Source organism: Ischnura elegans, chromosome 1 (genome assembly GCF_921293095.1).
Source record: "Ischnura elegans chromosome 1, ioIscEleg1.1, whole genome shotgun sequence".
NCBI lineage: Eukaryota > Metazoa > Arthropoda > Insecta > Odonata > Coenagrionidae > Ischnura > Ischnura elegans.
The window spans coordinates 741,106-767,540 of NC_060246.1; the positions used below are offsets into that span (position 1 = coordinate 741,106).

General features: G+C 38.1%; 1 long non-coding RNA gene across 1 annotated transcript in view; it reads right to left on the reverse strand.

Annotated features, from left to right (window-relative positions):
* Positions 1–26,435, reverse strand: part of LOC124154424 — a 57,881-nt gene that overhangs the window by 18,863 nt on the left and 12,583 nt on the right. The window contains exon 2 of the long non-coding RNA XR_006863917.1: positions 24,154–24,236. This is a non-coding gene — a long non-coding RNA (uncharacterized LOC124154424). The remainder of the gene's footprint in view (positions 1–24,153; positions 24,237–26,435) is intronic.

The window sequence follows — 26,435 nt, forward strand, 5'->3', positions numbered from 1 at the left end:
TCAATAATAAATTTAAATGTAGAGGGTACTTGGAAAGCTTTTCTTTCGCTCCTAACCTCGCCAATAAATAGCTGCATCCCTAGTAAAACAAAAAAGAAGGCAGTGAGCCGATATGGTATGACGCGGAAGTGAGAAAATCATTTAGGCGACAAAGAGCGTGTCATGCTAAAATGAAAAAAGCCAGCACAGATATATTCGCTAATGAACGCGAGTTAATAATTCAAAACTATAGATTGGCTAAAGCCGCCACGAAGGATACGTTCACGAATGCATTCACGAATTTTAAAAGAAAAACACTACTAGAGCAGTTACTGGATAACCCAGAAGCATTTTGGTCTTATTTTCGGGAAGCTCAAGGTAAACGATCTACCGTATGTTCGCTGAGAAACAATAATGGTTGACAAACAGTTCTGATAAAGCCAATTTATTAAATTCCTACTTCAAGAGCGTGTTCACCGAGCCTTCTGATAACTCATCCGGGAAAGCTGACTATCTCTGCATACGATAGATGCCGCCTATTGACATTGGTGCCCACGGAATAGAAATTTCATTGAAATCGCTCAGTCCAAATACGAGGGCGTTTAATTTTTCAACCTCTGATCCCTCACCAAAAACACCATACAAGTGAAAGGTAGGTACTGCACAGGTAGGATGATTGCGTGCCCTCCGAACCACACGCTCAAGTCATTTCTCACGGTGTTGTTAGTTTGAGGTTAATAATAATGCCATTAACTCACTACCTCAATAGATTCTCCTGCCAAGTGAGCACTGCGGAGAAACAGCCAGAAAACTGGTTGAATGGTTTCAGCATTGACATGTCATGACCTTAATTCCGACAACAACATTTTTAATGGATAGAGTGTGCACCAGTGTAAAACATAACGTCCATTCCCATTCAAAACAAAGGAAGAGACATGCTGACTTCTGGAAGTATTCATCTACATCTACTTAATACCCTCCTAGCCACCTCTAGGGTGTTTGGTAGGGGGTGATCAATCACCAGCATGCAGCATGCAATTGGACTCCTACAGGCACACCACACGGTCCAGAAAACGTCACATATGCTAGTAAATGATACTACCATACGCTGATAGAAATACTAATAATGAAATACGGAAACATGCATTAAAACATACATAAGTTAGTTGGCTACACTACAAAGTCATGTAATCTATTTGTTCTGATCCTTGACAATGCCCGTCACCTCAGTGCTGATACAGCCCAATAAATCCTTTAGCAATTTCAATGGGACGTTTTCGAGCACCCGTGCAATGTCGACATAGTGCCGTGTGACTTCATATTTACGCTGAAATGAAGAAGTGGCTAGGAGGGAAGCGTTTTTAAACGGGCAATGAGCTTCAAGGCAAAGGCAAAATTCGTAGCAAGTCATTGGCGGCAGCAAACTATGAAGACGGTATGGTAAAGCTTGTCCACAGGCACGATATATCCTTAATAGCCGAGACGATTCTGCCGACGGGATACCACAATTTTACTCAACATTTAGCTATGAAATAATATTTAATCAATCACTTCGTCTCCTGTTCATGAACCATCGGAGGTTGAAAAGATACGGGCCCTCGTAAATCCTCGGGTCCAGACGAAATCCCATCTCGCTTGAATAAAGAACTAGCTACAGAAATTTCCCTCTACTTGCAGTCAATATTCAGTAAATCCAACAAGGAACACGAAGTACCTAATGACTGGAAAATTGCCTAAGTTAAGTAGTATATGATTCCTTATTGCACGCGGGAAAAACATCTGAAATATTTCGGTTTTGCAGTTAATTTCTCAAACCTTATCCTTGTGATCGTTTATACCATAATAAATTTCCACGTTCATGTATCTCCAGGTTTGTGAACAACTTTTAAAATCCGTATTATTGGTCAAAGTAGGATCAAAATTACGTTTATTTGGAAGCTGTATCAATTAAAATACGAATGGGGTACTACAGAGGCGTAACTATGGGGAGATGAGCGGATGTATCCCCTCCAAAGCTTCAGAGAAATCAAAAATTTATTAAAAATTTTGTTTGGATTGGATATATAATAACTGCCTCTGTTTAAAGTTAAATTATGAGCGCCAAAATGATGAAAATGCTTTTTCAGGCATGTAATTTTTCAAATATTTTCCTGAACTCCCCATTTCGTGGGAGGGGTTGCCCCCACTAATCTCCCTCATCCGCCCTCCAAAGTATATCTCTAGTTACTCCGCTGGGGTCCCAGATGGACCCCATTTGGTAACCAACGTTCTAGACAGAATGTTTGACTGTTTTGAAAATGTTTGCATGTATAACTGAATCTTTATCAATTAATTATTAATATATATTTATTCGTTTACATAACTAATTTAATTATAAACAATTGATACTATTAGGCATTATTATTTTTGTGTACTGTCATCAAGATTGGGATTTTGGCGATTTTCATGAGCAATATGTGAGCAAGAAAATTTTTATCATGGGGTTGTGTGTACTTATCCTACTGTCAGTCGTCTCACAATGTGTGAATGTTCTTATAGTAATATTACAATTATCGCACGGTCCTCCTTCCCGTTTTACGTTCCTTCACTGGTGATCTTTAGTACATGTCGGCCGTACTTAAAATCCATACATTTTCCCGGTGAAATACTGTTTCGTCGTATCGGACTACACAAAATTGGTGAAAGATGTAAAATATATATCTGTGATTGAGAGTTCGTGTTCTTCACAGTGGTAGTTCTCTGCTCGTTTCAGCTATATCCCCTATTACAGTGGTAATTCACAGTCGAAATAGTAGACGCGATTTGATTTCAAAATAGCATTTGATGAAGTACACCACGGGAAGTTAATAATAAAACTGAAATCTTATGGCCTAGATGATGATGTCACTTCCTGGATAAGAGAGCTTTTGAACGACCGCGTCCAAAGAGTAGTATTAGATGGTGTAGTCTCCAATAAGGTTGAGGTCATTTCTGGCGTCCCCCAGGGTGGTGTCATTGGCCTACTCATATTCCTTCTTTACATAAACGACACTGGCGAAGTAGTACACAGTAAGCTACGATTATTTTAGGACGACTCTGTGTTAATAGACTGCAAATCAGAGATATTTAAATCGTTATTCTTCCCTCGTACTATTAACAATAGCAATGGTGTCTCAATTACTAGAATTACTCGCGTCACTCCCTCGGACGACTCTCTGCATGTTTTGTTTTTCTTTTTAGTTCTACACTTGCATGGAGTTTCGTCTTCAATGCTGCATGTTGAAGGTTAGTCGCCCCTGCCAAACACCATGGTGTTAGGTGTAGATGTAGAATTTACTAATAGGTTTGTTGACTTGTTGTGTATCCTACTGACTTATGTATTCCTTAATTCATGTTTCAGAAATTGTCCTTTTTTTAAGGCCGCTTAACACGGTGAATTTTCATTCGCAAGATCATTCTAATGATCATTCGAATGACCATCATTAACCGTATATAACGGAAATTTCCTGCGTTTGAATGATCATTTGAATAAAATTTTAGACCTGTTCTAATTTTCTTGAATAATATCCGTGAATGATATGAGCGCACGGCGTCCATCTTGCCATTGGCATACACCTCGGAATTTTAAGATCATATTTAAAATTTTGGAAGCAAAGTAACCATATGCAAAGCTCAAATAATAATATGTACTTTGAGAGAACATAAATTCACATTCATCAATTGTCTACAATGGGTAATTCGGAAATGACATTCGGGATATTCAATGAATAAAAACATCGTTTTTATCCTCAATTGCTTCTATATTTTGTTTAATTTACAATTATTAAAATATATTACATGAGAAGAGCGCTAAAGTTTGGGTTGAGAGCCCCAATTAATGACAAAATCTCTGTTTATTCGGTGAACACATTAGAACGAAAATGAGCCGTTACGTTATCTTGGCTCCCCTATGAAATCACAATATTGCCTATTGATGGAACACATAAGAATTAAATTTCAAGCATGCCCTAATTTGTTTGAATGATTCCGTGAATAATACAAATGATATGTCCATTTGAAGAGTAAGTTTCCTTGTGATCATGTTCTAGAGCGCACTATCTTGAAGCATAATCATCGTTGCCCTGCAGCGAAAACAACTTATTATGTACTTCGTTACGAGATCACAAAACGCACGATTTATTAAAGTGGTTTTCCGCCATCATTTCGTACCGTTCTAATCTCTACTTAGTACGTCATACCCCACCGAAAGACGAATGAATTTAATTCTAATGATCATTCGAATGATCTTTCGAATGAAAATTCACCGTGTAAAGCGGCCTTTATGCCTTCTCATCTTGTCTGTATGAGCAGTTGCCAGGTTTTCCTTTGCATGAATGTGGACGTATTTGTTAGTATGCAATTTTCAATTCTTTGCAACTTTCCAATTCACAGGTCAGAAAAGGGTTTGCCATTGTTGAGCGTCGAGCGAGAGGGCTTTCCTATCCCACCCCAAAGTTGATGGCTGTAGCGTTGCCAAGTCAAAAAGGGACTTTTAGCGCATATTGGACAAAATTCTTGAAAATCGTCGTAGAAAGACGATCAAAAAAGGACCGAATTTCTGGTGTGATCAAGAAGACGATAAAGGCAATAAATTGTTGATAGCACGAGAGGCACTATAAAATCAAAATTGTACTACACGTGGCCCACATGGGTGGGGGCCCTCCCGGTGTTTTGGGTCCATCCGTCGCGAGCTCGGACCCCGGGAAAGGGTCGGATTAGGCTCGGAGTCGAGGGTGGACCCTCATTAGGGCGACTGACCATCGGTAGTCCCCACGAGAGCGACATTAACCATTAAAGGTCCAACATCTGTCGATCACGATATTCCCCGTGGCCAACAGCGAGCTGCGAACTGTGCCGAACGTTCGAAAAACAGATTTTAATTTCAGCGTCGCAGGTGGTCGCGATTCTACTTTTGTTATCATACTCTATAGGTTTTGTTGTATATGTGGTGTAAATATCTCGCGGTAACTCGGTGATCCTTTTTTTTATAATCCTGAACGAACACAAAATTTCGACAAAAGACAGGGTCCAATATTTTGTATCGTATCGGCCATAAATAATACAACTGAGTCGTGAAATTTGCCAAGAATTAACAACAATAAATCGCATAATAAAATTATAAGTTTTTCTTTGTATTGAATCACTACAGAAGGTGTAGCATTAGTTTTAACATTCTGAATTTCGAAAAATATTCAATGATGGCAATTTTTGCTAAATTTGTTCAAATTTGAGGCAAAGTAATTTGTTTGAAAATTTATCTAAATGTCTAGTTTGTTTAAATTTAAATTTATCTAGTTTGCGTCAAAAAATGCACTAATGTGTTGACAACAACTGTGTAAAGTTTCAAATTCCGCACTCAAAAAAATCGATTTTAAGGTTTTCACCAGCTTTTTTTCGATTTCAGCCCACTGCGTGATCGTCTTCAAGGATTCCTGAGCTGAGATTCCCTTTCAGAATAAAATGTGCTCTGCTTTAACTTTTCCGCCTCTGTACTAAGAAGTACCCCAACAAAGTTCGCGCCACCACTATCGCTCAACGGGAGAGTCTGTTTCCTTTCCAATGGGTTGTTATTCTCTGGTCAGTGAAGGAAATTCAAACAAGGCAAATCATTTCCTTTCTTCGTCGTCCAAATACGCGACCGACCACTGAGTCTCCCGCAACCCACAGCATGACTCGCGATGAACTCCGTAGAATTGAGGCGCATTCGACGGCATCACGCGCGCACGTACGGAAAGCTACTCTGAATTTTCCTTCGCATATCTCAACGAAACGACAAAAATCACTACAGGCCATAGCAAGCTTTCACTTGAGATAAACAAGAGAGTCAACTCGCAGATTACATGGGCCACGCATTCGAATGAGTTGACTTTGAAGAAGTTTTAGCTTTTCTGGAAGAACTGACGAGCACATCACCAGAACGCATTTTTCTTTGGATCAAGAAGGATATGCTTCCTATCTTGCTTTGAGATACCTTTGTAAACAGGCGAGAAGGGAGAAGTAGTCGGTATGTTGGAGGTAGTAGCGGTAGCTAGCTTAACGTTAGCGGAAACATAGCGAAAGACTAATAGTACTGTGTACTACTGGGAGAAACGCTAACTAGCGAAACTGATGACGCTAATATGTAATACATCGAAATGCTGTCAAGATTTCAAATTTAATTAAAGGAAGAGATATAGTCCCAAGTGAAGTGTTAATTCATTAGAGTATGTTTTTCGTGCATTGATTTTTATGTCCACATTAATTTAGATATTTTCTTTGGCTCTTAAATATTGCCAAAAGTAATTTGACAGCAATAAACGTCATGAATTGTTTCAATTAAAAAATAAATTGGTTTGCAGAGCAATTTAAAAGGAAGCGATGTATCAAACCGAAGAAAAATAAAGTCCTTTTTGTTTGTTTTGGCCACTCCCTAAGACAAAATAAAATTTTATTTTTTACGATTTATGAAATTTACTTCGGAAAATTGTATTTCGTCATTTAAATTTGTAGCAAATGTGAGTAGGAAACATTTTAAGTCGCAAGTAACGTAAGTTACTAAAACATTTTTAAGTGATGATTTGTTTAGGTGTTTAGGAAACATTTTAAGTCGCAAGTAACGTAAGTTACTAAAACATTTTTAAGTGATGATTTGTTTAGGTGTTTAGAGAAATTCATGATGCTCAAAATCGCTCCTCACCATTGCTGCCTTGCAGATTACGTACAGCGAATATTCATGCAGTAAATTATCATAGACGAGGAAATGAGGAGGTGGAGGTGGGCATTCAGAGAATTCGAGGACGAAAGCCAGAGTAGTTTCGAATAAGAAAAGGAAAGGAGGTTTAGAGGGAGATAGAGGAAAAAGGAAGGCACAACAGATAAGGATATCGAATGAGCTAACATTCTGGTGAGCCGTGCGAAATACGTTCGAGCCTCGGTTCGAGGCAGGCAAATTAACCGTCACGACCTTGGTGGCTTAAATAAGACCGTAATTGAATTTCCCTCGTATCTTTCCAAAGATTATACACCGTTAGAGAGGGAAACTTCATGGATTACGTGGACATTTCATGTATTTGTAAGTGCAAGGAGCCCTTGGAAAAATTAAATCGTGTAAAGAATTCGTTTGATCGTGGAGTCACTTTGAAAAATGATGATTATATAATCGCCTTTCGCCTCATTATTCATCCATTCTCCCACAAAGCGATGGTGGCGGCACAAACTCTGCTGGGATACTTTTTTACGCCACTGTACGTCCACAGAGAAAATTAAAATTTTCACGAGAGGATTTCCCAGTCGGTCCATTAATGTGTTTTTGCCCACCGCGCATTTCATTGGGCTTACACAAGTCGCCGCTCACGAAGGAGTGAGGCTGCGGCTGTTGACATAAATTCATATTCGTAAAGATATTATTTATCAAATTCCTCCGTGCAGCCCCAATGATTTCGGCACTTTCGCAAAAAGTGGAATTTGCCCTCTCAACAACATTGACTGTGATGATGTCCATGTGGGCGCACAAGGAAATGAATATAAGAAATGTGGTAATATATGAATATTTTAAAGCTATTTAAGAACGCTGGCCAAAAAAAGGAACAGAGTTTGCCAAACTTATAAAAAGCAATTACAATGACAGTGATTTTAGGTGAAAATGTCATGTATTTTTAAGTGCAAAGAGCTGAACCCCTTGGAAAAATAAAATCACGACACCGCAGTTCGCTCAGAATCAACGAATCGGAGGTGTAAAGGTAAGAACTATATCTTGTTTTCTCTTCTTCATGGATTGGTTTTCCTCGCTTTACTTCAAATTTTGGAACTCGGGTCATTATATTTAGTTTAGAAGGGGGGTCGCACTTTCCCCGTCGTTACCATTCTCTCCTACCTTCCGGGGCAAGTGCGACCCCGTTGCCTGGGGCAAGTGCGACAGGGGGTCGCACTTACCCCAGGCTACGAGGTTGTAATATCGATTGAATTTTTAGTTTCTCTCAAACGGTTCGTGCTTTAAACCTTCAGTTTTTGCCTTTTAGTTTCGGTCTGGCAGTTCTTGCGTTTTCCTTTCTTGTATAAATGTTACAAAATACCTTGGAATTATGAAACTAGGTCGTTATATTAGAGTCCTCACATCAAATTTTATTTTGAAGGTTTCTTTGATAAAGAAAGCTTCCTTTAGTTAGTTTTGCATGCAATAAATATCTCGTATTGTACTCTTACCAGAAAAATTGCATCTTTGTAGGTGCCATTACCAAGGATCTACCATGGTGAAATTGTTTACGCAAATTTAAACTTTAGACCTTTCCTGTGGCCATAAGTAAGAAAATCAAGCTCATATTTCTAGGAGATATTTCGTGAGTATTTTCTTCGCTCTGTTTAAGAACTAGTTACATAAATTCAATAACTTCGGGTATATTGTGGGGGTAGCTGTTATAATGTGAGCAAAAATTACTATTGCAGGGTAAAATGGTGCGAAATTACATAAGAAAAACAAAAAAAGGACTGACGTATAGTAAGGATGACCTACAAAAAGCTCTCGAGGAGATTAGAAGTGGAAGAATGGGGACAAAATGTGCCAGCAAATATTACAATATTCCTAAGACCACTCTTCATGACCATCTACAAGGACGACGTGGCATTAAGTCAGCATCCTTTGGTCGCAGTACCGCTATTGAAATTTCCGAAGAACGAGTATTAGCGGAAGGGCTTATGGAGAAACATGGATTTGGCTTGTCAAGAAAAGAGATTCTGGAAATGGTAGCCGATTATGTACGTAAAAATGACATGAAAACACCTTTTAAAGATGGCAAACCTTCTGAAGATTGGTTTCTCGGATTTATTTCACGGCACAATCTTTCCATTAAGAAACCTCAAAGTGTAGAGTATGCAAGGAAGAAGATATGTGATCCTTTTGTAATTAATGTTTATTTTGATTTGTTGCAAAAGACAATCGATGAATTACGTCTGAATGATAACCCGGAATGCATATGGAATCTGGACGAAACTTCATTTTCTATGGACCCAACGAAGACAAGAGTTGTTGGTAAGAGAGGATTTCCCTCAACTCGTACAATAAGTTCAACTGGTCGTTCGAACGTCACTGTGTTAATGGCCGCAAGTGCAAATGGTGTTAAAGCCCCTCCACTGATAGTATTCAAAGGGAAATACGTTTGGGATAGTTGGTGCGCACCAGAAAATACAGGATTTCAAGGAACTGCATATGCTGCTACTAAGAATGGATGGATGGAAACTGAGGTTTTCCAAAACTACTTCCAGAGAACATTCTTGCCTGCAATAGGAGAGAAACGACCTGTTTTGCTAATTTATGATGGACATTCCACTCATTTGGGAATAGAATTAATCAACTTAGCTCAAGAAAATGGAGTGCATATTTTAAAGCTGCCTCCACATTCTAGCCACCTGCTTCAGCCTCTTGATCTTAGCGTATACAAATCTTTAAAAACGAAATGGGATATTGAGCTAATAAAATGGCAGAGAAAAAACGTGGGACTAATTTTACCTAAGAGCCAATTTTCTAGGCTAATTGGAGACATTTGGCTAAAAACTGAGGAAGAAGTTATTCGAAATGGCTTCAGAAAAGGGGACATTTTTCCTTTCAACCGTGATGTCATAGCAGATGAAATGTATGACCCATTAGCATTGAAACGATGGAAACAGAAACAGATAGAATCCACGTTAATTTCAGTTCATAGTTCAATTGACGCTGCAGCTGATACATCTCTTGTATCATCTCATCCTACACCATCAACAAGTTTTTGCAGTGAGCCATCCATTGTGAGTCAGGATGCAACATCACGTGAAGTGTCATTTGAGGAACTTTTATTGACGACTGTCAATGCAAACACTTTAGACCAAGGAAAGAGGGGTATGAAACGGAAAAGAGTAGCAAAAGGCGCAGAAGTGGTAACAGGGGAATACATCTGCAGTCAAATGAAAGAAAACTTACGTCAAGAAGAATTCAGTGGTAGGGGAAAGAAAAAAGTGATTAAAAAATTTGGAGAGGACTCCGACATTGATTTTGAAAGAGCATTGGGTATCATATCTTCTGACGAGGATGATGTAGGTAACATGGAGTTAATTCCTGAAACAGAAGACGGCATGAGTCGAAAAACTTCAACAAATTTGGTAACTAACATTGAAAAAGGAAATTGGATACTGGCGAGATTCAGCACCAAAAAGTCAGTTGCCCACTATGTGGGAAAAATTCTGGAGATAGATGAATCAGGTGATCCCGCGGTTTGCTTTGTTAAGACATGCTTCGGGAGTGAAATAAGTTTCACCTATCCAGAGAATGAGGATTCCAGCGAAGTACCAAGGGAAGACATAGTAGAAATATTACCTAAGCCCTCGGTTGGCCGTCGAGGAAAGTTGACGTTTTGCCAATCTTTCTCGGGGTACAACTTAAAATAAACAAATTAATATTCAGTGTTCGGTTGCTTGAAGACCATGAGCTTTATTCATTTCGCTTTTTCATATTAATAACATAAGCTACATAGGAGAAGCATTTTTTTGTTCATTACAATCTAATTGTATTCATGTAAGTGGTCTTATACAAGATTTATACTATTTTTGTTATTATTTATTAAGCTTTTATGCATATTACCTATTTTAATACACTTGTAAATTAATGAATAGAAGCCAAATACTGTTACTATCATTAAAAAACAAATTTGACCAAAATTCCGCATTGTGTCATGATTAAAAAAACAAATTCCAAAAAATCTACTTACACTACCTAAGATAAAAGTTGATTTCTCGAGAATGGTTGAACATAATTTGGTACTTTAAAAAGCAATGTACAGCTGAATGTCTGGGCTAACCGCACTTACCCCATGTGCCGCGTAATGTGGAAATATATTGCACATCAGCCATGGGACGCACTTGCCCCATGTGCGGGGTAAGTGCGATCCCTTGACAAGGTTGTAAGAAAAAAATTATAAAAATTACCACTTTACAGAGAGAGGAATGTAAATCAAATTATCTTTTTCGGTGATACACATATATCCTATGCATTGAATTTCATGTTTTTAGCAAGCCTAGATAATTTTCCTAAGCTAGTTGAAATTGATCTATGCTATTTAGGGGTCGCACTTACCCCACCTTGCCTCATTTATAGAATTCGGTTTATCCTGAAGTCACTTTGACAAATGATGATATAATTGTCTTTCGCCTCTTCACAGTTGCTGGATTCCGTCGGTAGGACCAATTGAACTCAGTTTGGAGTGTATGGTGGATATGTCTTCTTTGAAATTAAACATTAAGAGGAATCCTGAAGCGCAGCATTCGATAACGGATAATTAATAGTACCATAGATAGGGAAAATTGAAAGTTAACAGGGATAGGAGACGGAATAGAATCAATAGGATTGCAATATAAAGCTGAAATAAACAGATAAATGAACGCAAACAAAATTAAAACGTATTCGCCATCACACTTAATGAAAATAAAGTCATTTCTACCAACCTTTCTTTTATGCAAGGCCGGATTAAGAATCTTTCAACTGCAAATGTGTATTGATATAAACAAAAGAGGAACGACAGACCGTTCAATAGATTACGAAACTTCTATCGAACCAAATTTGCATAACAAATTAGAGTTTGATAATTTTTACCAAACACGCAGCAAAATCCGTAAAATTAATCATAACTTCGATAAAAGTTACCTATCTCTGAATTGTATGGAATTAATTAAGTTATTTTTACCAAACTCTCTCGTGCAACTGACCAAATTATGAAATATCAAAATTTTTGATGAAATATATCAAGAGCGTTTGGTAAAATAAATCAAGAGCTTAATAATTTACACCAAAGTTTAAGTATATTTAACAAAAATACTCCCTATCACACCAGGTTGATAGTCTTAATCAATTTTTTTCCGTGTGCACAGCGCTCAATAACCAAGAAAGCAATGCGAAATGAAATTCGAAATTTCAAGAAAAAAGTACCTACTCGATGAATTACTAGAAGAAAATGCGAAATCCTTTTGGTCGTATGCGAAAGAGCTTCCGTGAAAATCTTCAACCGTAGATTCGTTATTTGATAAAGATGATAAACTTGTCACCGAAAATATTGAAAATGCTAAAACGTTAAATTCCCACTTCGAAAGATATAAAGTACAGAAGATACCAAATTCAATTTATACGTCCCATGTACTGAGGAATCGATGAAAGAAATCTCTATACCACGTGATGGGTAACTAAATAACTAAGATCAATAAAGAATGGTATATCTCCGAGTACGGAGAGAATACCCGCGCGTGTCGTCAAGGAGTTTGCTCCACAAATCGCACCTTAATTAGATATAATATATTCAAGAAGTCTCTGAAGTGTGAAATCTGAAGGAAAGTTACCGCTAAACTGGAAAATTGCAAGCGTAACAACGATATCCAAAAATGGAAACAAACATGACCCAGACAACTATCAACCATTTTCATTAACAACGATTATAGGATAGATACTTGAGCATATCGTCGTTAGCAACATCATGACTTGCTTGGGCAGTCGTAACTTCCTCCATGGCTGTCAGCACGGATCCCGAAAAGGTAGATCATGCGAAACACAGCTCGAGCTCTTTATACACGACGTTCTTAAATCTGGTGAATCGAAAACATAAGTTGATGCATTGATTTTAAGAAAGCTTTCGACATGGTCCATCACAACAAACTTTAATGCAAATCACAGTCATGCGGATTAAACGAAACAGTGATAAACTGGATACGCATCAGCTTTCGACGCGACATCTTCCTGAATGATCGTAAACAAAAAGTAGTTTCTGACGGAATTAGCTCTGATGTAATAATAGTGACATCAGGTGTTTCACAAGGAAGAGTAATCGGCCCTCTTTTGTACATTTTATACATTAATGACCTCTGCTCCCGAATTAGCAAAAAACTACGTTTCAAAAAAGGCTATTCGGGCTTCCAATCTGGCAGAATGAAGGGAGTTGAATCTTTTTTGAATATATTCGCCGGGAAAGCATCTAATTTTATTTCAAAAACGTTTATTTGCTGACGGAGCTGTCTTCTATCGCAAAATTAGTGATTTAGCAAAAGATTTAGATATCGCAAATTACTCTATGATATTCTGTCACCGGATTTAAACAGCGTTCATTTGTGGAGCCAAGAGATGGGACTCGAACTTAATCTGAGCAAATGCATGTCGGTGCATTTTTTGCAGAGTTCATCCAACTATAACCATGCTTATGCTGTGAATGGTATTAACAAAAAGGCAACAGAGGAAGTGAAGTACCTGGGAGTTACGATAACCTCGAACCTCACGTGGGGAACACATATAAAGAATATTTGCGGCATAGCCCCGAAGAAATTAGTATTCGTCCAGCGTATTGTGTAAATATTTTCGAATGAGAAAGTAAAAGAAAGGTGATATTTCACGCTCGTCCGACCGCACCTTGAATATACAGCGAGCGTATGGGATCAGCTACAGAAAGACAATACGCGAACTGAATAAAATTCAAAGGAAGGCTGCGCGTTTCGTCAAAAACTGCTACGGGCGTACAGACAGCGTTACCTAGATGTTAAGCGAATTAGGGTTGAAGCCGCTGGTGACTCGGAGGCTGCGCGCTAGGCTTAGATTGCTTGAACAATTCAGAATGGATATCTTTAAGAGCAACACGGAGAACATTATATTAGAGCCCCACTATATTTCCAGGTCCGACAAAAGCGATAAATTGGGAGAGATATTTTACCGAACAGAAGGATATGAGAATTCGTTTTTCCCCCGAACCATATGGAACTTTAATAAATGATAGTCGTAATTTCGTTAGAGCATTTCGTTTTTATGCGCAAATGGCTGGTGCCCTAAACCCCCTGCCACACGCCTTTTAGACGGCTTGCGTGGTAGTATGTAGATGTAGACTTAGAAATAGAAGTCTTATTCTTAATATAAGTTAAAAACCATCTATCTGCGACATTTGGTTGCGGATATCTAGTGAATTGCTTGATTCTGATTCCCTTAATCTTATTTCCGCCTTTGTCCAAGACAATTTTTCACTAATTATAAAAATCCCTGGCGCATCCCCAAAGCATCGCCCATAACTCCCTTAAGGGGACTGGATACCACGCCAGAAAAGTGCCGTTGCAGCAAGCTACCATTTAGGTCGCTAGGGAGCCATTTTTGCATGTAACAAGGAACTGTTTCCACTAAAAAACATAGGATATATGTAGCCTTGGTTTGTATGTCTTCACAGTTGTACACGTAAAAACCTATTAGGAGAAAAAAATTGTAAACTTCCCAAAAAAATCGCCTTTTTCTCGTGAGAATTACTCCGCTCCAAATTGAGACTCAGAGATGATCAAACATTTGAGTCAAGGCTGCGTCTTTCATAATTTCAAATATATATACCGGTAGAGCGTGCATGCAACCAGATTCGCGTTATGTTCTTGAGCGTGATGGATGTTTTGGCCTTTCTACGGCTCAACGTCTATCACAGCGCTGGCGGGGACCTGGCGCTGTCGTCTTCCAGAGAAGGATCCCCCCACCTCCACTTCCCCTCTCTTTGGCGGTCTCCCTCCTTCCCCTCTCTCTCCCCCACTACCAATCCCTTGCCTTCCTTCCCCTCACACTGCTCCACTGCGTCGGGCGTCATATTCGGAGAAAAAAAAAATTTTGTTTCGGGAGGCTGGAGAGTTCAAGCGTGCTACGAGAGCAAGATACACCTGTGTTTTTCGACGGGTCAGTGTCGAGATTGATTGTGGACAGCAGATTATGGAAAAACCAACTCCTTACCTGAAGTGGAGATATCGTAAGTGTTATCAGCCGAAGAAGAGGAAATATCACCCTCCAAAACCTAAGGAAGCAGGTAATTTCACAGTGAAATTCAATTCATTTTGCGTTTAAAAAATGACTCTCTTGTATTGATAGTGTACCAATTATCTAAGCTTCAAGAAAAATAACGAGAATAAAAATTCCCTCCTTTGCCTGACGCCTTATTACACATTTTTTTTTGTAGCAGTTGAAACCGGAAGCGTTCATTCCGAAGAATCATCGCCATTGGGTTCCGGAACAGGTGTAGTGGAAAGGTAAATATTGCTGCAAAATAATTACATTAAATATTATACCTACGATTTAGTTGATAATAGTTCAGAAATATTCAATGGAGCGCTAATTGCTAATTATAATTAACGTGTAAATTACATCACCGTCAGCAAATTCGTTTTCTCAAAATTCGTTTTTTCCCCTTAGGCCATCATCACCTCAGCCTGGATGCAGCAATTGGCATGGTGGAGAAATGGACCCTAAGGAACAGGATGAATATCGACGAGCTGAGCAATCAGACGTAGACGATTGCCTTCTCAGACTTGAGGATCATTTGGAAAAAACGGATAGGTAATTGCAATAAGACTTTGGTGGATTTGTTGATTCGGTTAGGTTGAATTACTCGGAACATAATTTTGAATACGCAAACTCACAGAATTGAAAAACGCATTTTAATGTAGTTTACCGTCTCCTATTTTGTACGCCCCTAGTTTAATATATAATGTCACCAACAGTCCTGTAGAGTCATACAACTCTTACGTAGCTAATGTGCATAAAATATTTGTTCATTAGAAGCTATATGCATTCATTTTCTTTCAATACTTTAGTTGGAAGTTAATTTTAAAACTTGAATATTTAATATATTTTCATCATGAAATCATTCACGATCAAAAAACATCGCTCTCAAGTAATGAAATCCTCTTTATTACAGGTGATGGTGATAGTAGCATAATGAAAAGGCTGTCTAGGGAAATGCCATATGGGCAGCAGTTACCAGTGCAAAAAGTAGAATGCGTCAACCACCTACTTAAAAATTACAGCAGTAGACTGCAAGATATTGCACGACGGCCAAGAAATTCAAAAGGGGCAGTGCCCGTTGGGTACAGGAGAACAATAAACAATAACTTGCCAAGATTGAAGGTAGCTGTGAGTGGGGCAATCTCCTTCAGAGCGAAAATGGCCGGGTCGGAAAGGGTTAAACTCCTACAGAAGGACATAGAGCAAGGATCGAATCATGTTTTTGGTGACCATAATAAATGTGACAAATATTATTGCAAAGGGCCCAAAGAAGGAGAGGAAAACTTGGTCCCTCATTTCATTAGTTGCGGCATATGGGAGGATATCACCTATGCCAACAGTATATTATCTCGTCACTCCGCTAGTTTGATATATAACGTGACAATCTTGCGGAGTCCTACAACTCTTATGTAGCTAAGTACGTAGGAGGGAAAAGGTTAAATTTATGTTTAAGGGGGGCCTATGAAACTAGGTGTGCCATTGCATCGGTAGCCTTCAATGTGAAAGATGATGTACATGGCATAATTCATAAAGGACTGACGAGCAAGAGCCCAGGAGAATGCCCAAAAAAATTCTGTTTCCTCCAAAAGGAATAGGGAGTACATAAGAAAGCGACGACTGGAATTCTCTGAAACTTCAAAAAAGAAACGTCTGCGAATTGAGGGACCAGACAAACATTATGGGATTGTTCCTGATGTACAAAGTGACATCGCATTGGCCAGCCAAGATTCCATGAATAATTTCCTATCATCACTAAAAATGGATAAAATCTCAAGGGAAAAGTTGGAGAGGGAAACACGAGAGCAAATGCTCAATACGACGTGGCAGGCGGAAATGTGGAAAAGGCTGTGGCCTCTTTCTTTGGCCGTATTTGCAATTTAAGGCCCACAACATCTAGGGAGAAAGTGGCAGACGATATTTTGTTTCCTTCTTTCAGAAGAAACAAGGCTACAAATTGGGGAAATGCTAACGAAAAATCTGCCATCAGGGAATATGAGTCTTCAATCAAATATAAAGTTTTACCCGCAGGTCTCTTTGTTGATGAAAAATTACCTTTTTTGGCTGCTAGTCCTGATGGGGTAATATCTGATGGTGAAGGCTTGGTTGAAATCAAGTGCCCCTATAATTGTAGGTATATTACTCCTGAGGAAGGAGTTAAAAATAAAAGAGCTACCTTCATGGAAGTGAAAGAAGGAAAATATAAGTTACTCAGGAGAAACAGATATTTTTATCAAGTACAGGGACAGCTGGAAATATGGGATAAACAATATTGCGATTTTATTGTGTGGTCTCCTCATGGGATTATAATTGACAGAATTCAAAGGGAAAGCAGTTTTGGGCCACAGCAATGGTGGATAAATTAAAAGAGTTTTACCTGAACTTTATGTTGCCTAAAATATGCCATAATACACCTGGTTACAATAAATAATTGTACCGGAGCTGATGTTTTTTATCAATACTTTCCCTCAACTTTTTACCCTTCATTTCTCTCTGCACACCGGCCTCCTGGAGACTAAATATGGTAATATTTTATCCCTGTATATCGCGGTGCGGCCAACAGCAGCCTTCTGCCCCGGCCACTGGTTTTTCCTGGATTATCGCATATATATTATGAGATGGCTGAGTAAGACGCATTTTTCTTTTCTCGGCCAATTTTATAAATTAATTAATATTGTAACAAATTTAAGTGCGACTTCCATTAGTGCTTACAATATACTATACATACATCGAAATAATTAATAGCTTTCAGCCGCGCGAACCGCATTGTTTATCGAGTCACGCGCGCATCAAAAGTTTCCGGCTTCAGCCTTAAGGCCGTTTTACACGAGGTACGGAATTGCGCAGGTTAGAGCTGCATTAATTTCTAAAATGGCGCGGAATTGCGCGAATGCATGAACGAAATTAAAACAGTGGCTATTTTGCCGTCTCGCATCCACGCATGTGTTCTAGCAATTCACCGCTTTACATGACGCAATTTTAATTGCGCCTTCGCACGTAAGTCAGATTGCGCAATTCCGTGTACCGTGTAAAACGGCCTTTAGAGATGGGATTCTTACAGGGTAATGAGATCGCAATACATGAAGTTACTAATTCCACCTCTGAATACCCTTCACCAATTGTGAACCGAGTCGAAATTTTTCGTGCTGCGGCGCGACATTAATTTTCTCCGGGCATTTTCAAACGAGTAAGATAAAAAAATGAGGATATCATGACTCCTCAGCTTCAGTGCCGATTACAGCACTACAGACTTCAAAGTTAAGAAAAAATTTATTTTGCATGATCCCAGGGGAGTTGAGATTTAATAACTGTTTATGAATTTTTATAAATGTAATCATAAACACGTATATGTATCATATGAAATAGACCACTTGTAAAAGTTTTCGAATTTTAAGACAAAATTTCACCTTTCATACTTGGAGTTGAAGCTTTCGAAATAGAGGTAATTTAGGATTCCTCCCAGCTGTACTAAAAATTATGCTGTCGTTGCCATCATATGAAAAAATTATCATTGAAGTGCGCAATAAAACGGAGTATTGAAGTAATATAAACGTGGATTTTGTGAAGGATTGCAACAACAAACGGTAGAGAGAAAAATGAAACTGCATTTAACGAAAGTGATATACGATTTCTCGCGTTCTCGTTTCGATTAATTATATTGTGCAATATTGGTTACCGGCGTAGAATAAGTCAAGTCATACGGTCTATTTTATTTTTATATTATAAATTATAAACTGCAATCTTATTTACGATGCATTCATTGAGGTACAGGATGAATAGAAATGGGACACCGTGAAGAAAGCGAGCGGAATTCAATGCGGGAACTATCCAGAGAAAAAGAGACCGACGGAAGGGCTGATCAACTAAAGTAACACAAAAAGAGTTTTTTGGGCCTCAAGAGTTTTTTTTGCAACACAAACAACTCCATGGGGTCTGCATGGGTTATCCGAGATCCCGACCGCCAGCGGACCGAAATCTGACACCGCAGAAGGGGAGTTCAGTCCCTCTCCCCAACCATGAATTTTTCTTCGCTCTCGAGTCCCCCTTCCACCCAGTCAACTTCCCCTCCAATTCAAACGCAGCGGTCGCTTTCGGAACTAAATGCCAGCGACCGTTGCAGCGGAGTTCTCCCGAAGTATCCTATCCCCTTAACCAATTTCTTTTCTTCCCTCTCCTTTGACAATGAATATATATTTGAGAGAGCTACGCTGCCGAGCACCAGTACATAATATACTATTATACTGTATAATATGTAATATGAAGTCCAGCTCTCGCATAAATTTCTTCAAAATGATTTATTAATAATGGAATTAACAATAAATGGTGTCGTTGATAGTATTTAATTGAAGCTTTTGGCCATATTACCGAGGTCTGAAGCAATCAATAAATTCATCCACTAGTATTTTAAAAGTCTTCTGTATGTGTTTGCAATGGAGAGAGTACAAAGCAAGAAAGATGAGAAGGTTAAAATATTATCCAAAATGCATTCATGAGTTTACGTTGAAATTTTTCTTTAAGAAGGCGTGGTTAGTATTCCTTAATCACCATGAAAAGTCGAATTCCGAGATTTAGTATCCGAGATACGTCATAAGATTCGGGAAAATTAAATAAAGAAATGTGATTGGGAATGGAACCAAACACATTAAATTGATATCGAATGTCTACATAAAGGCTTAAATACAAATTCATTTAAGAACCATCTATCTCCCTGACCGGAATGTCCAAAATGCATATGAAAAACTTCCTGCAGAAAAAGTTAGCAATGGTCAGGATAGAGACAAAAACGTTAGATATCGTATCGGTACAAGTTTACACACCAACTTCAGTCAGTGAAAATGAAGTGTTAGAAGACGTAAGCGGGAAAATCAAGCAGGTTTGAACGTAATAAAATCTTATTGTTTCATGGATTTGGAATTGTGGAAGAATGTTAGATTAACGGGAAATTACGGATCAATAAAACGAAATTAATGACGATAAATGCTCCTAGAATTCTGAACAGAACACAAGTAAGTGGTTGCCTACCCACCGTTTAAGAATCGCATGCAAAAAAATATATTCTTCGAAAATACGTAAGCAATACTTAGTTCAGAAATAAGATTTCATGCATTGCGCACTTTTGCGAAGCATAAGTTCAAAAATTAGAAGGTCTACATAAGCTGACGTAGCGCAGAAGTCGACCGTGATCATAATGGAATGAGAATGAAAATTCATCTAATTTTATGATAAAAACAAAAGGAAGAAGAAAATCGAGGCTCAGAGGGAAAGAAATGTAGTCGAGAAAATTAATGATTCTCAGATGAAGACTTGGACTTCATGGGAGACGGAAGATAACTCAGGAGTGTGAAAACGGAAGGGCAAAAGTACTACTCCAGGAGAATAATGAACGAGAATTGTCGAAAACCGAGGAAAGGTACATAAACATGGATGAAGAACCATTGCGATGAAAATTAAAATAACCTCTCCCATGGAAAAGTGGGAGCTGCCTACAGAATTCTGAGGAACCATTTCAAGGTAAAACGCAAGTTTGTAAGTGGCACGAAATAATGTGTGCTGATTGTAATGGAAGACCGAACTTTGAGATGGAAAGAATACCTGAAAGTGTGATACAAAGGAAGAGAAATAATGATCGAAGAGGAATGCGATACAGAAAAGAATGAAATGAGAGCTAGCATCTTATGATAGGAATTTGAAAGTGTAATGTCAGACCTGAGAAAGAATAATGCTTCATAAATGGACGATATGTCTACAGAGCTAATTGAAAATCCAAAAAATTAGACTTTAAACAAGCTCTATAAACCATATGCAAAATATATACATCAGGGGATATACAAAGTGACATCAGGGAGAACATCATTATTCCTCTTCCGAAAAACAAGGGAGTAGAGTAGTGTGAGGATCAAAGTAATGAAATATTCGTTAAAGATATCGAAGAGAATCATTTACAGGAGAATAGAACGAAGACCAGAATAATTCCTGGAAGTGGACCGAGTCAAATTCAGAAATTATAAGGTCCCAGGAAAATCAATGTTGTTAATTAGACTGAAAATAAACAAAAGAATTAAAAGAACAGACCAAAGTTCATGGCATTTGTCAGCTTGGAGAGGCCTTTTGACAGCGTGAATTTGAATTTATTTGTCATAGTTCTCAAAGAAATGTTTTTTTTCGTACAATGATCGAAGAATTCCCCACAGTCTATTTAAAAGCCGTGATGAAATGTGAACCAAACCGTGCAGAACATAAATATCGAAAGGAACGAGACAAGTTGTGAACATTTCCCCGAAATTTTTCATGTGAAATCGAGAAAACAGTCAAATAAATCACAGAGAGGGCTACAGAAGACGAAATCCGTGACGAGAGAATTAGCATGAGTTAACGATTTGCTGGCGAAAAACGACACATAGAAGAGAAGAACCTGATAAATATGAAAAGGGTAATACGCAGCCGAACATCCACGAAAAAATCTCAAATGTTAGCATCAAAAGAGAGGAGACTCGGAAAAACGTTTAACCAAAAAAAAACAAAAGCTTTAAGATGAGAAAGAATTTCACTACCCAGGAAATCAGAGAAAGCAGCGAAGCACGAAGACAAACAAGAAACAGTCAGTTCAGTAACTTAAGGAAAGGATGTATTCTGCGCAAAGAATAATCTACGCACAGTTTAGAATGCAAGCTTAACCGCAAGGAAATAAGTTTTCACATGCTACGTATGGAGTACGTTTCTTAATGAGAGTTAAGCATCGACAACGAAAGCGGCAGAAAAGTCATGAGTCAAAGGATTCGTATAGTGGTGTTGACGAAAACTAATTAAAATAAAGAGGTTCGCTTCAATAAGTCATAAATAAGGGGTAATAAGGGTAGAAGCAAAAAGTTCAAAAACCATTAGAAGAAGGCGGAGCAACTTTAATTTGCCACATCTCAGGAATGATGGACCGATGAAAATAATCGAAAATTTACTGTAGTCTTATTAACTCCGTTATTTTTACTCTTAAAGTTAAAGTAAATTATAATTTCATTTTATAAAAATGCTACACAGTTTTTAGCGTTCTTCAAAGACATTTAACAAATATCAATATTCAGATATTCCTTGTATGAACAGTCAATTTTTGGGTAAGATTGAGTTCTTCGTGAAATTCCTAAGGTGAAGAAATCGGAAATAACTCTCACGCTTTGTAATAATGAAAAATGAAAACATCAGATTCAATAATCTGCGATAAAGGTTTACGAAGATTTTTTAAAATCGTAGGATTCTCCAATGGAAGATCATTAAGCAATGTGTAGCTCACCATATTGCTTCCAAGGCCATCGCATACCAAAGGCAACAGGCACACAGCAAGAAATATTTATTGTTATTATGCTAAGAGGGTCATTACCTCTTTTGCCCTCAATCAAATATTGTTTCATAGAATGAACGAATTGTTTTTTCAATCCGTGTGGAATTTATCAGTTTTAAGTTTGAGAAAGATAATTTAAATTCATTTTTGCTAGCACTTCCCCACTTCAACCCTTGATAATCAAACCTTATGTTACGCGAAAGGCGTGAAGTAGCGAACGAATAAGGCTATTCGATTATTGAACGGGAGGATATTATTTATCATTAGCAATAAAATTCCATCCATTTTTTAACGCCCCGTTTAAATAAACTTTGAGAATATACCTTCAGAACTTTTGAAAATAACAAAAAACATCATTAGTATTCGATTTACAGGGAGAGATGCACTGAGGGATGATGAAATATGATCTTCTGAGGTCAAAACAGTATAGCGTTAGCTAATGAAATCGTTCAATTTAAGAGGGCTCGCATTAAATATCAGTTTAAGTATTGAGACTAGGCAGAAATTGCTTAAACTTTTTGAATGTAGTGCGCCGACACATGGATGTGAGATATGAACACTAAGGAAGAAGGTGACCAAACTTGAGCAAAGCAGACATGAGGTTAGAAGGAGGAGTATAAGAACATTGTGGACACAATTCTAATTGGGCACGCACCAAATGAAGTCCATCCAGAAAAAGAACAAATGGTAAAAAGAAGGAAAATAAGAAACTTGAGATCATCGGACAGTTACCCAAGCAACACCACTTCAAACGGAATCTCATAAAAGGAAATATTCTTTGGAAAATAAAGAAAGGACGACCGAGACCTTGATGCATTCAAGTTTTGGCGTTGGAAATGGGATGCAACTACAACAACGACATGAAAAGGATGGCCGAAGATAGAGATTGTTGAAGTCATCACCGCAGAAGTGAGGGCAACTTTTAAAAAAGGAAGGAACTTAAGAAAAAATGTATTCGGAACAGTCAAATATTTGCGACAGACTAAAATTAATTTCAACTACTCTAATGATAAACGCCTCCCTTCCGCAAAATTCAGCAAGCAGAGTTCAGGAGTAAGCAAATATGTTACAATTATTCGATCGCATTTTCAACCGTATGTTTCATAAAACTTTGTTTTCTTGTTTTATTGCGGAGTCAAATACTCCAACGGAAATGTGCGACTGAAAAATACCCACATAAACAACGTTGGAAAACAATAAAAGGACTGTGATAGGTGTCCCTAAGAGTAAAAAAACAGCAGGATAGGTTATTCAAGCGTTACACGGGAGTATCTATAGCAAGGATTTCGTAATTGCACAGAATCCTTAACTGGCTTTATAATTAAATGCGTTTGGAAGAAGTGAACGATTAAGTTAGGAGCCTTTGCGATACGCTTTACCAAATTTAGATACCAGCGCAAGAATTTATCAAAAACTGCTGCCGTTGCCAAGAAGAGAGAGTGCATTGACGGCGAATAGATTTTCAGAAAATTTCTATGGTAGAAGATTATTTTATCAAGTTAAAATACTATCGAATAACAGCAGGAGAATCGATAGAAAATAATAATGTGACGTAAACGTGTTAATATTACATGAAAACCAATCTAGTGCCTCAAAAAATGACAGCTGCGAAATGAATCAAGTCAACTATGCACCAAGTGTCTATGTAATGAGAAGATAAATTGTCAAGTGTATTTAGAAGACGCTAATATTCATAACGAAGTGCAGGTAATATCTAAGATACCTCTAATTGTAAGATGTCTAATGATACGTTTAGCCAAACAAATAAACTATGAATGGGATCATAAGTACAAGAATCCGTCTGCTCCACCTCGAGAACAGCTTGTAAAAAACGCGAACCCAAAAATCACCTCGTATCTTATCTGGTATTTGAAAATTTTTAAGAAATCAAGAAGGAAGAAGCCAAACAAAAATTATATTGTGTGTTACTGCGCTTAAGTATATCACGCCCGTCATAAAAAAACTTCTATTTCTAGTAAACACTGAATTTTAGCATACCAATGGCAACGTTTTGGCATATAACATAATAAAATGTTGAAAGAAGAAAATTGCTTACCTTTCATTCCTCACGATGTGGAAGGATTCCAAGAAATATCACTTGTAAAATAGCACACCACTACTTTCACACGGCTCAATTTTCTGAAAATAATAAGAAAAAAGACATATATTAACAAAGCGCTGTTATCATGCACGAATCGGGAGTACAAAATGAATAAAATCTGAATATATTGTACTATTGCAGCAAAATCAGGCTATCAAGGCGACGGAAATTTTTCAACGAGAAATTAAATTAGCGAGAAATGATAGTAAATCCACTTACTTATTCAATCGTCTTTACTTATTGATTGCTCAGGCCATGTAAGTCAACGGACAAGGAGAGAAAATAAAAGACGAGAACTGAAAGTTCTTGGTTGTATTCGGAGGAAACTCCCGAATAATTGAGATAAATTTAAGGAATGACAACCACTAGGCGAGTACACTAAAGAGAGGCGTCTATTTCAACTCAGAACACGAAATATTAAGAACTCAGGGTTAAGGTGCGTTTGGTGGGGACATGGAGCAGGTAGTCCGAAGATGGGCGTGGTACACCTTCCGTAGGGTCCTTAATCCTCAACCCTTTCCTCGACGCGTTCGGCCTCGCTGGCCCGTGTCTTGGACCCTCCCAGGGGGGGGGGCTTCCCTCCCGAAAAGTGACCCTATGACTGCAATTTGGAAATCAATCAATCAATCCAATAATCAAAAAATGACTGTTTGCATAGTACTCCTGTCAATCATGCGATCAAGTACGTCTTTGAAGCGTGATTCTGCGATGAAAAATAACGATTTTGTTAACTTTGCTAAACACGTGGCTGTGGACCACCGGAAAATGGCAACAGCGCTTTGGAATGGGCAAAGTAGTGGGCTGTTTGAATGAGTTACGAGCATGATTTTGCCATCTGGTACCGCTCATTTGCACGCCAAGGCTTCAGTTAATTTGCCTTCAGTTCCACATAGGCTCCGATTAGATAACCTGCGTCGAGATAAAGGGTCAATTATTCCCTAAGTCGGATATTGAAGGGTTAAAGCAGTCGAACTACTTCAAAAAGTCAAAAAACACCCGAAAGGTGGATAGGTTGCGTGATTTTTAGACGGTGACTGCGAGTCCCTTTACGTATTTTCTCCAGAGAAATGAAATAAAATTGCGGCAAAGTTCTTTGTATACAAGGAATCTTAACTGCTGACAAAAATGCACCCCATTAATGATCATTCATTCAAAGAGGCGCTGCCAGGTACGGTAAAATTCTTTACTTCTTGTTAATCTTGTTAGTGTTAATACCTCATCGATAAACTCGAATGGAAATCTCTATAAGACCGCAGACTGAAAAATAAACTTAGCCTAATTGATAAATTCAAGAGACATGTATTTTCTGGCGAAGGTAGTCATATCTTACCAACGCCAGCATACCACGTAGATCGAATCATAAAAAAAATATATGAGAGATAGACTGTGGAACAGACAGATTCAGAATTTTTTCCACAATTTATAAGAGACTGTACAGACAGCATTAGAACTCACAAATAGATTACATGAGTTATATTGTAGCTTACAACTTACTTAAACATTAATGCATGTTTCTAAATTTTCACGACGGCTCATAATGCTTGAAAAAATGCTTGACAAATTTGTATTGATAAAAGAAGACTATAATGAACAATGTAAAACAATTGACCCAGTTAAATTTGATTTTATTACCTTTTCTAAATACTTACTGAATGGCCGTCGTATCTCACTTTGTCGTCGCCCTTTCCTAGTATTTTTTTACAAAACCCAATTTACTTAATACCTGTTATTTCCCGAATATATTTTATTCCACGATAGATGATTTTTGAGGTTTCAAATGATCTGCGCTTCCTGAATCCATGTTGACCTCTCATTAAAGTTTTGCGCGTCTAGGTGTTTAATTAATAAGCTGAATACGGTGTGTTCATCTACATCTACATAATACCCTGCGAGCCCCCTCTAGGGTGTTTGGCAGGGGGTGATAAATCACCAGCATGCAGCACGCATTAAGTTTTACAAAGGTTAGTAGGTTACACTAAAAGTCATTTAATCTACTTATGCGTCTATCGCTACCGTTATAATTTCTTATTGACCGTGGAAAAAATCGATCGTTTTACCTTCAACTTCCCGGACATAAGACCATGATGCTCTTGAGTTATTCCGTAACTGCTCTACTAGTGTTTTTCTTTTAAAATTCGTGAATGCATTCCTGAACGCTTCCTTCGTGGCGGCTTGGGACAACTATATTGTTCATTTATTAACTCAACGATTCAAGATTCAACCCTGGTCTCTGTTAC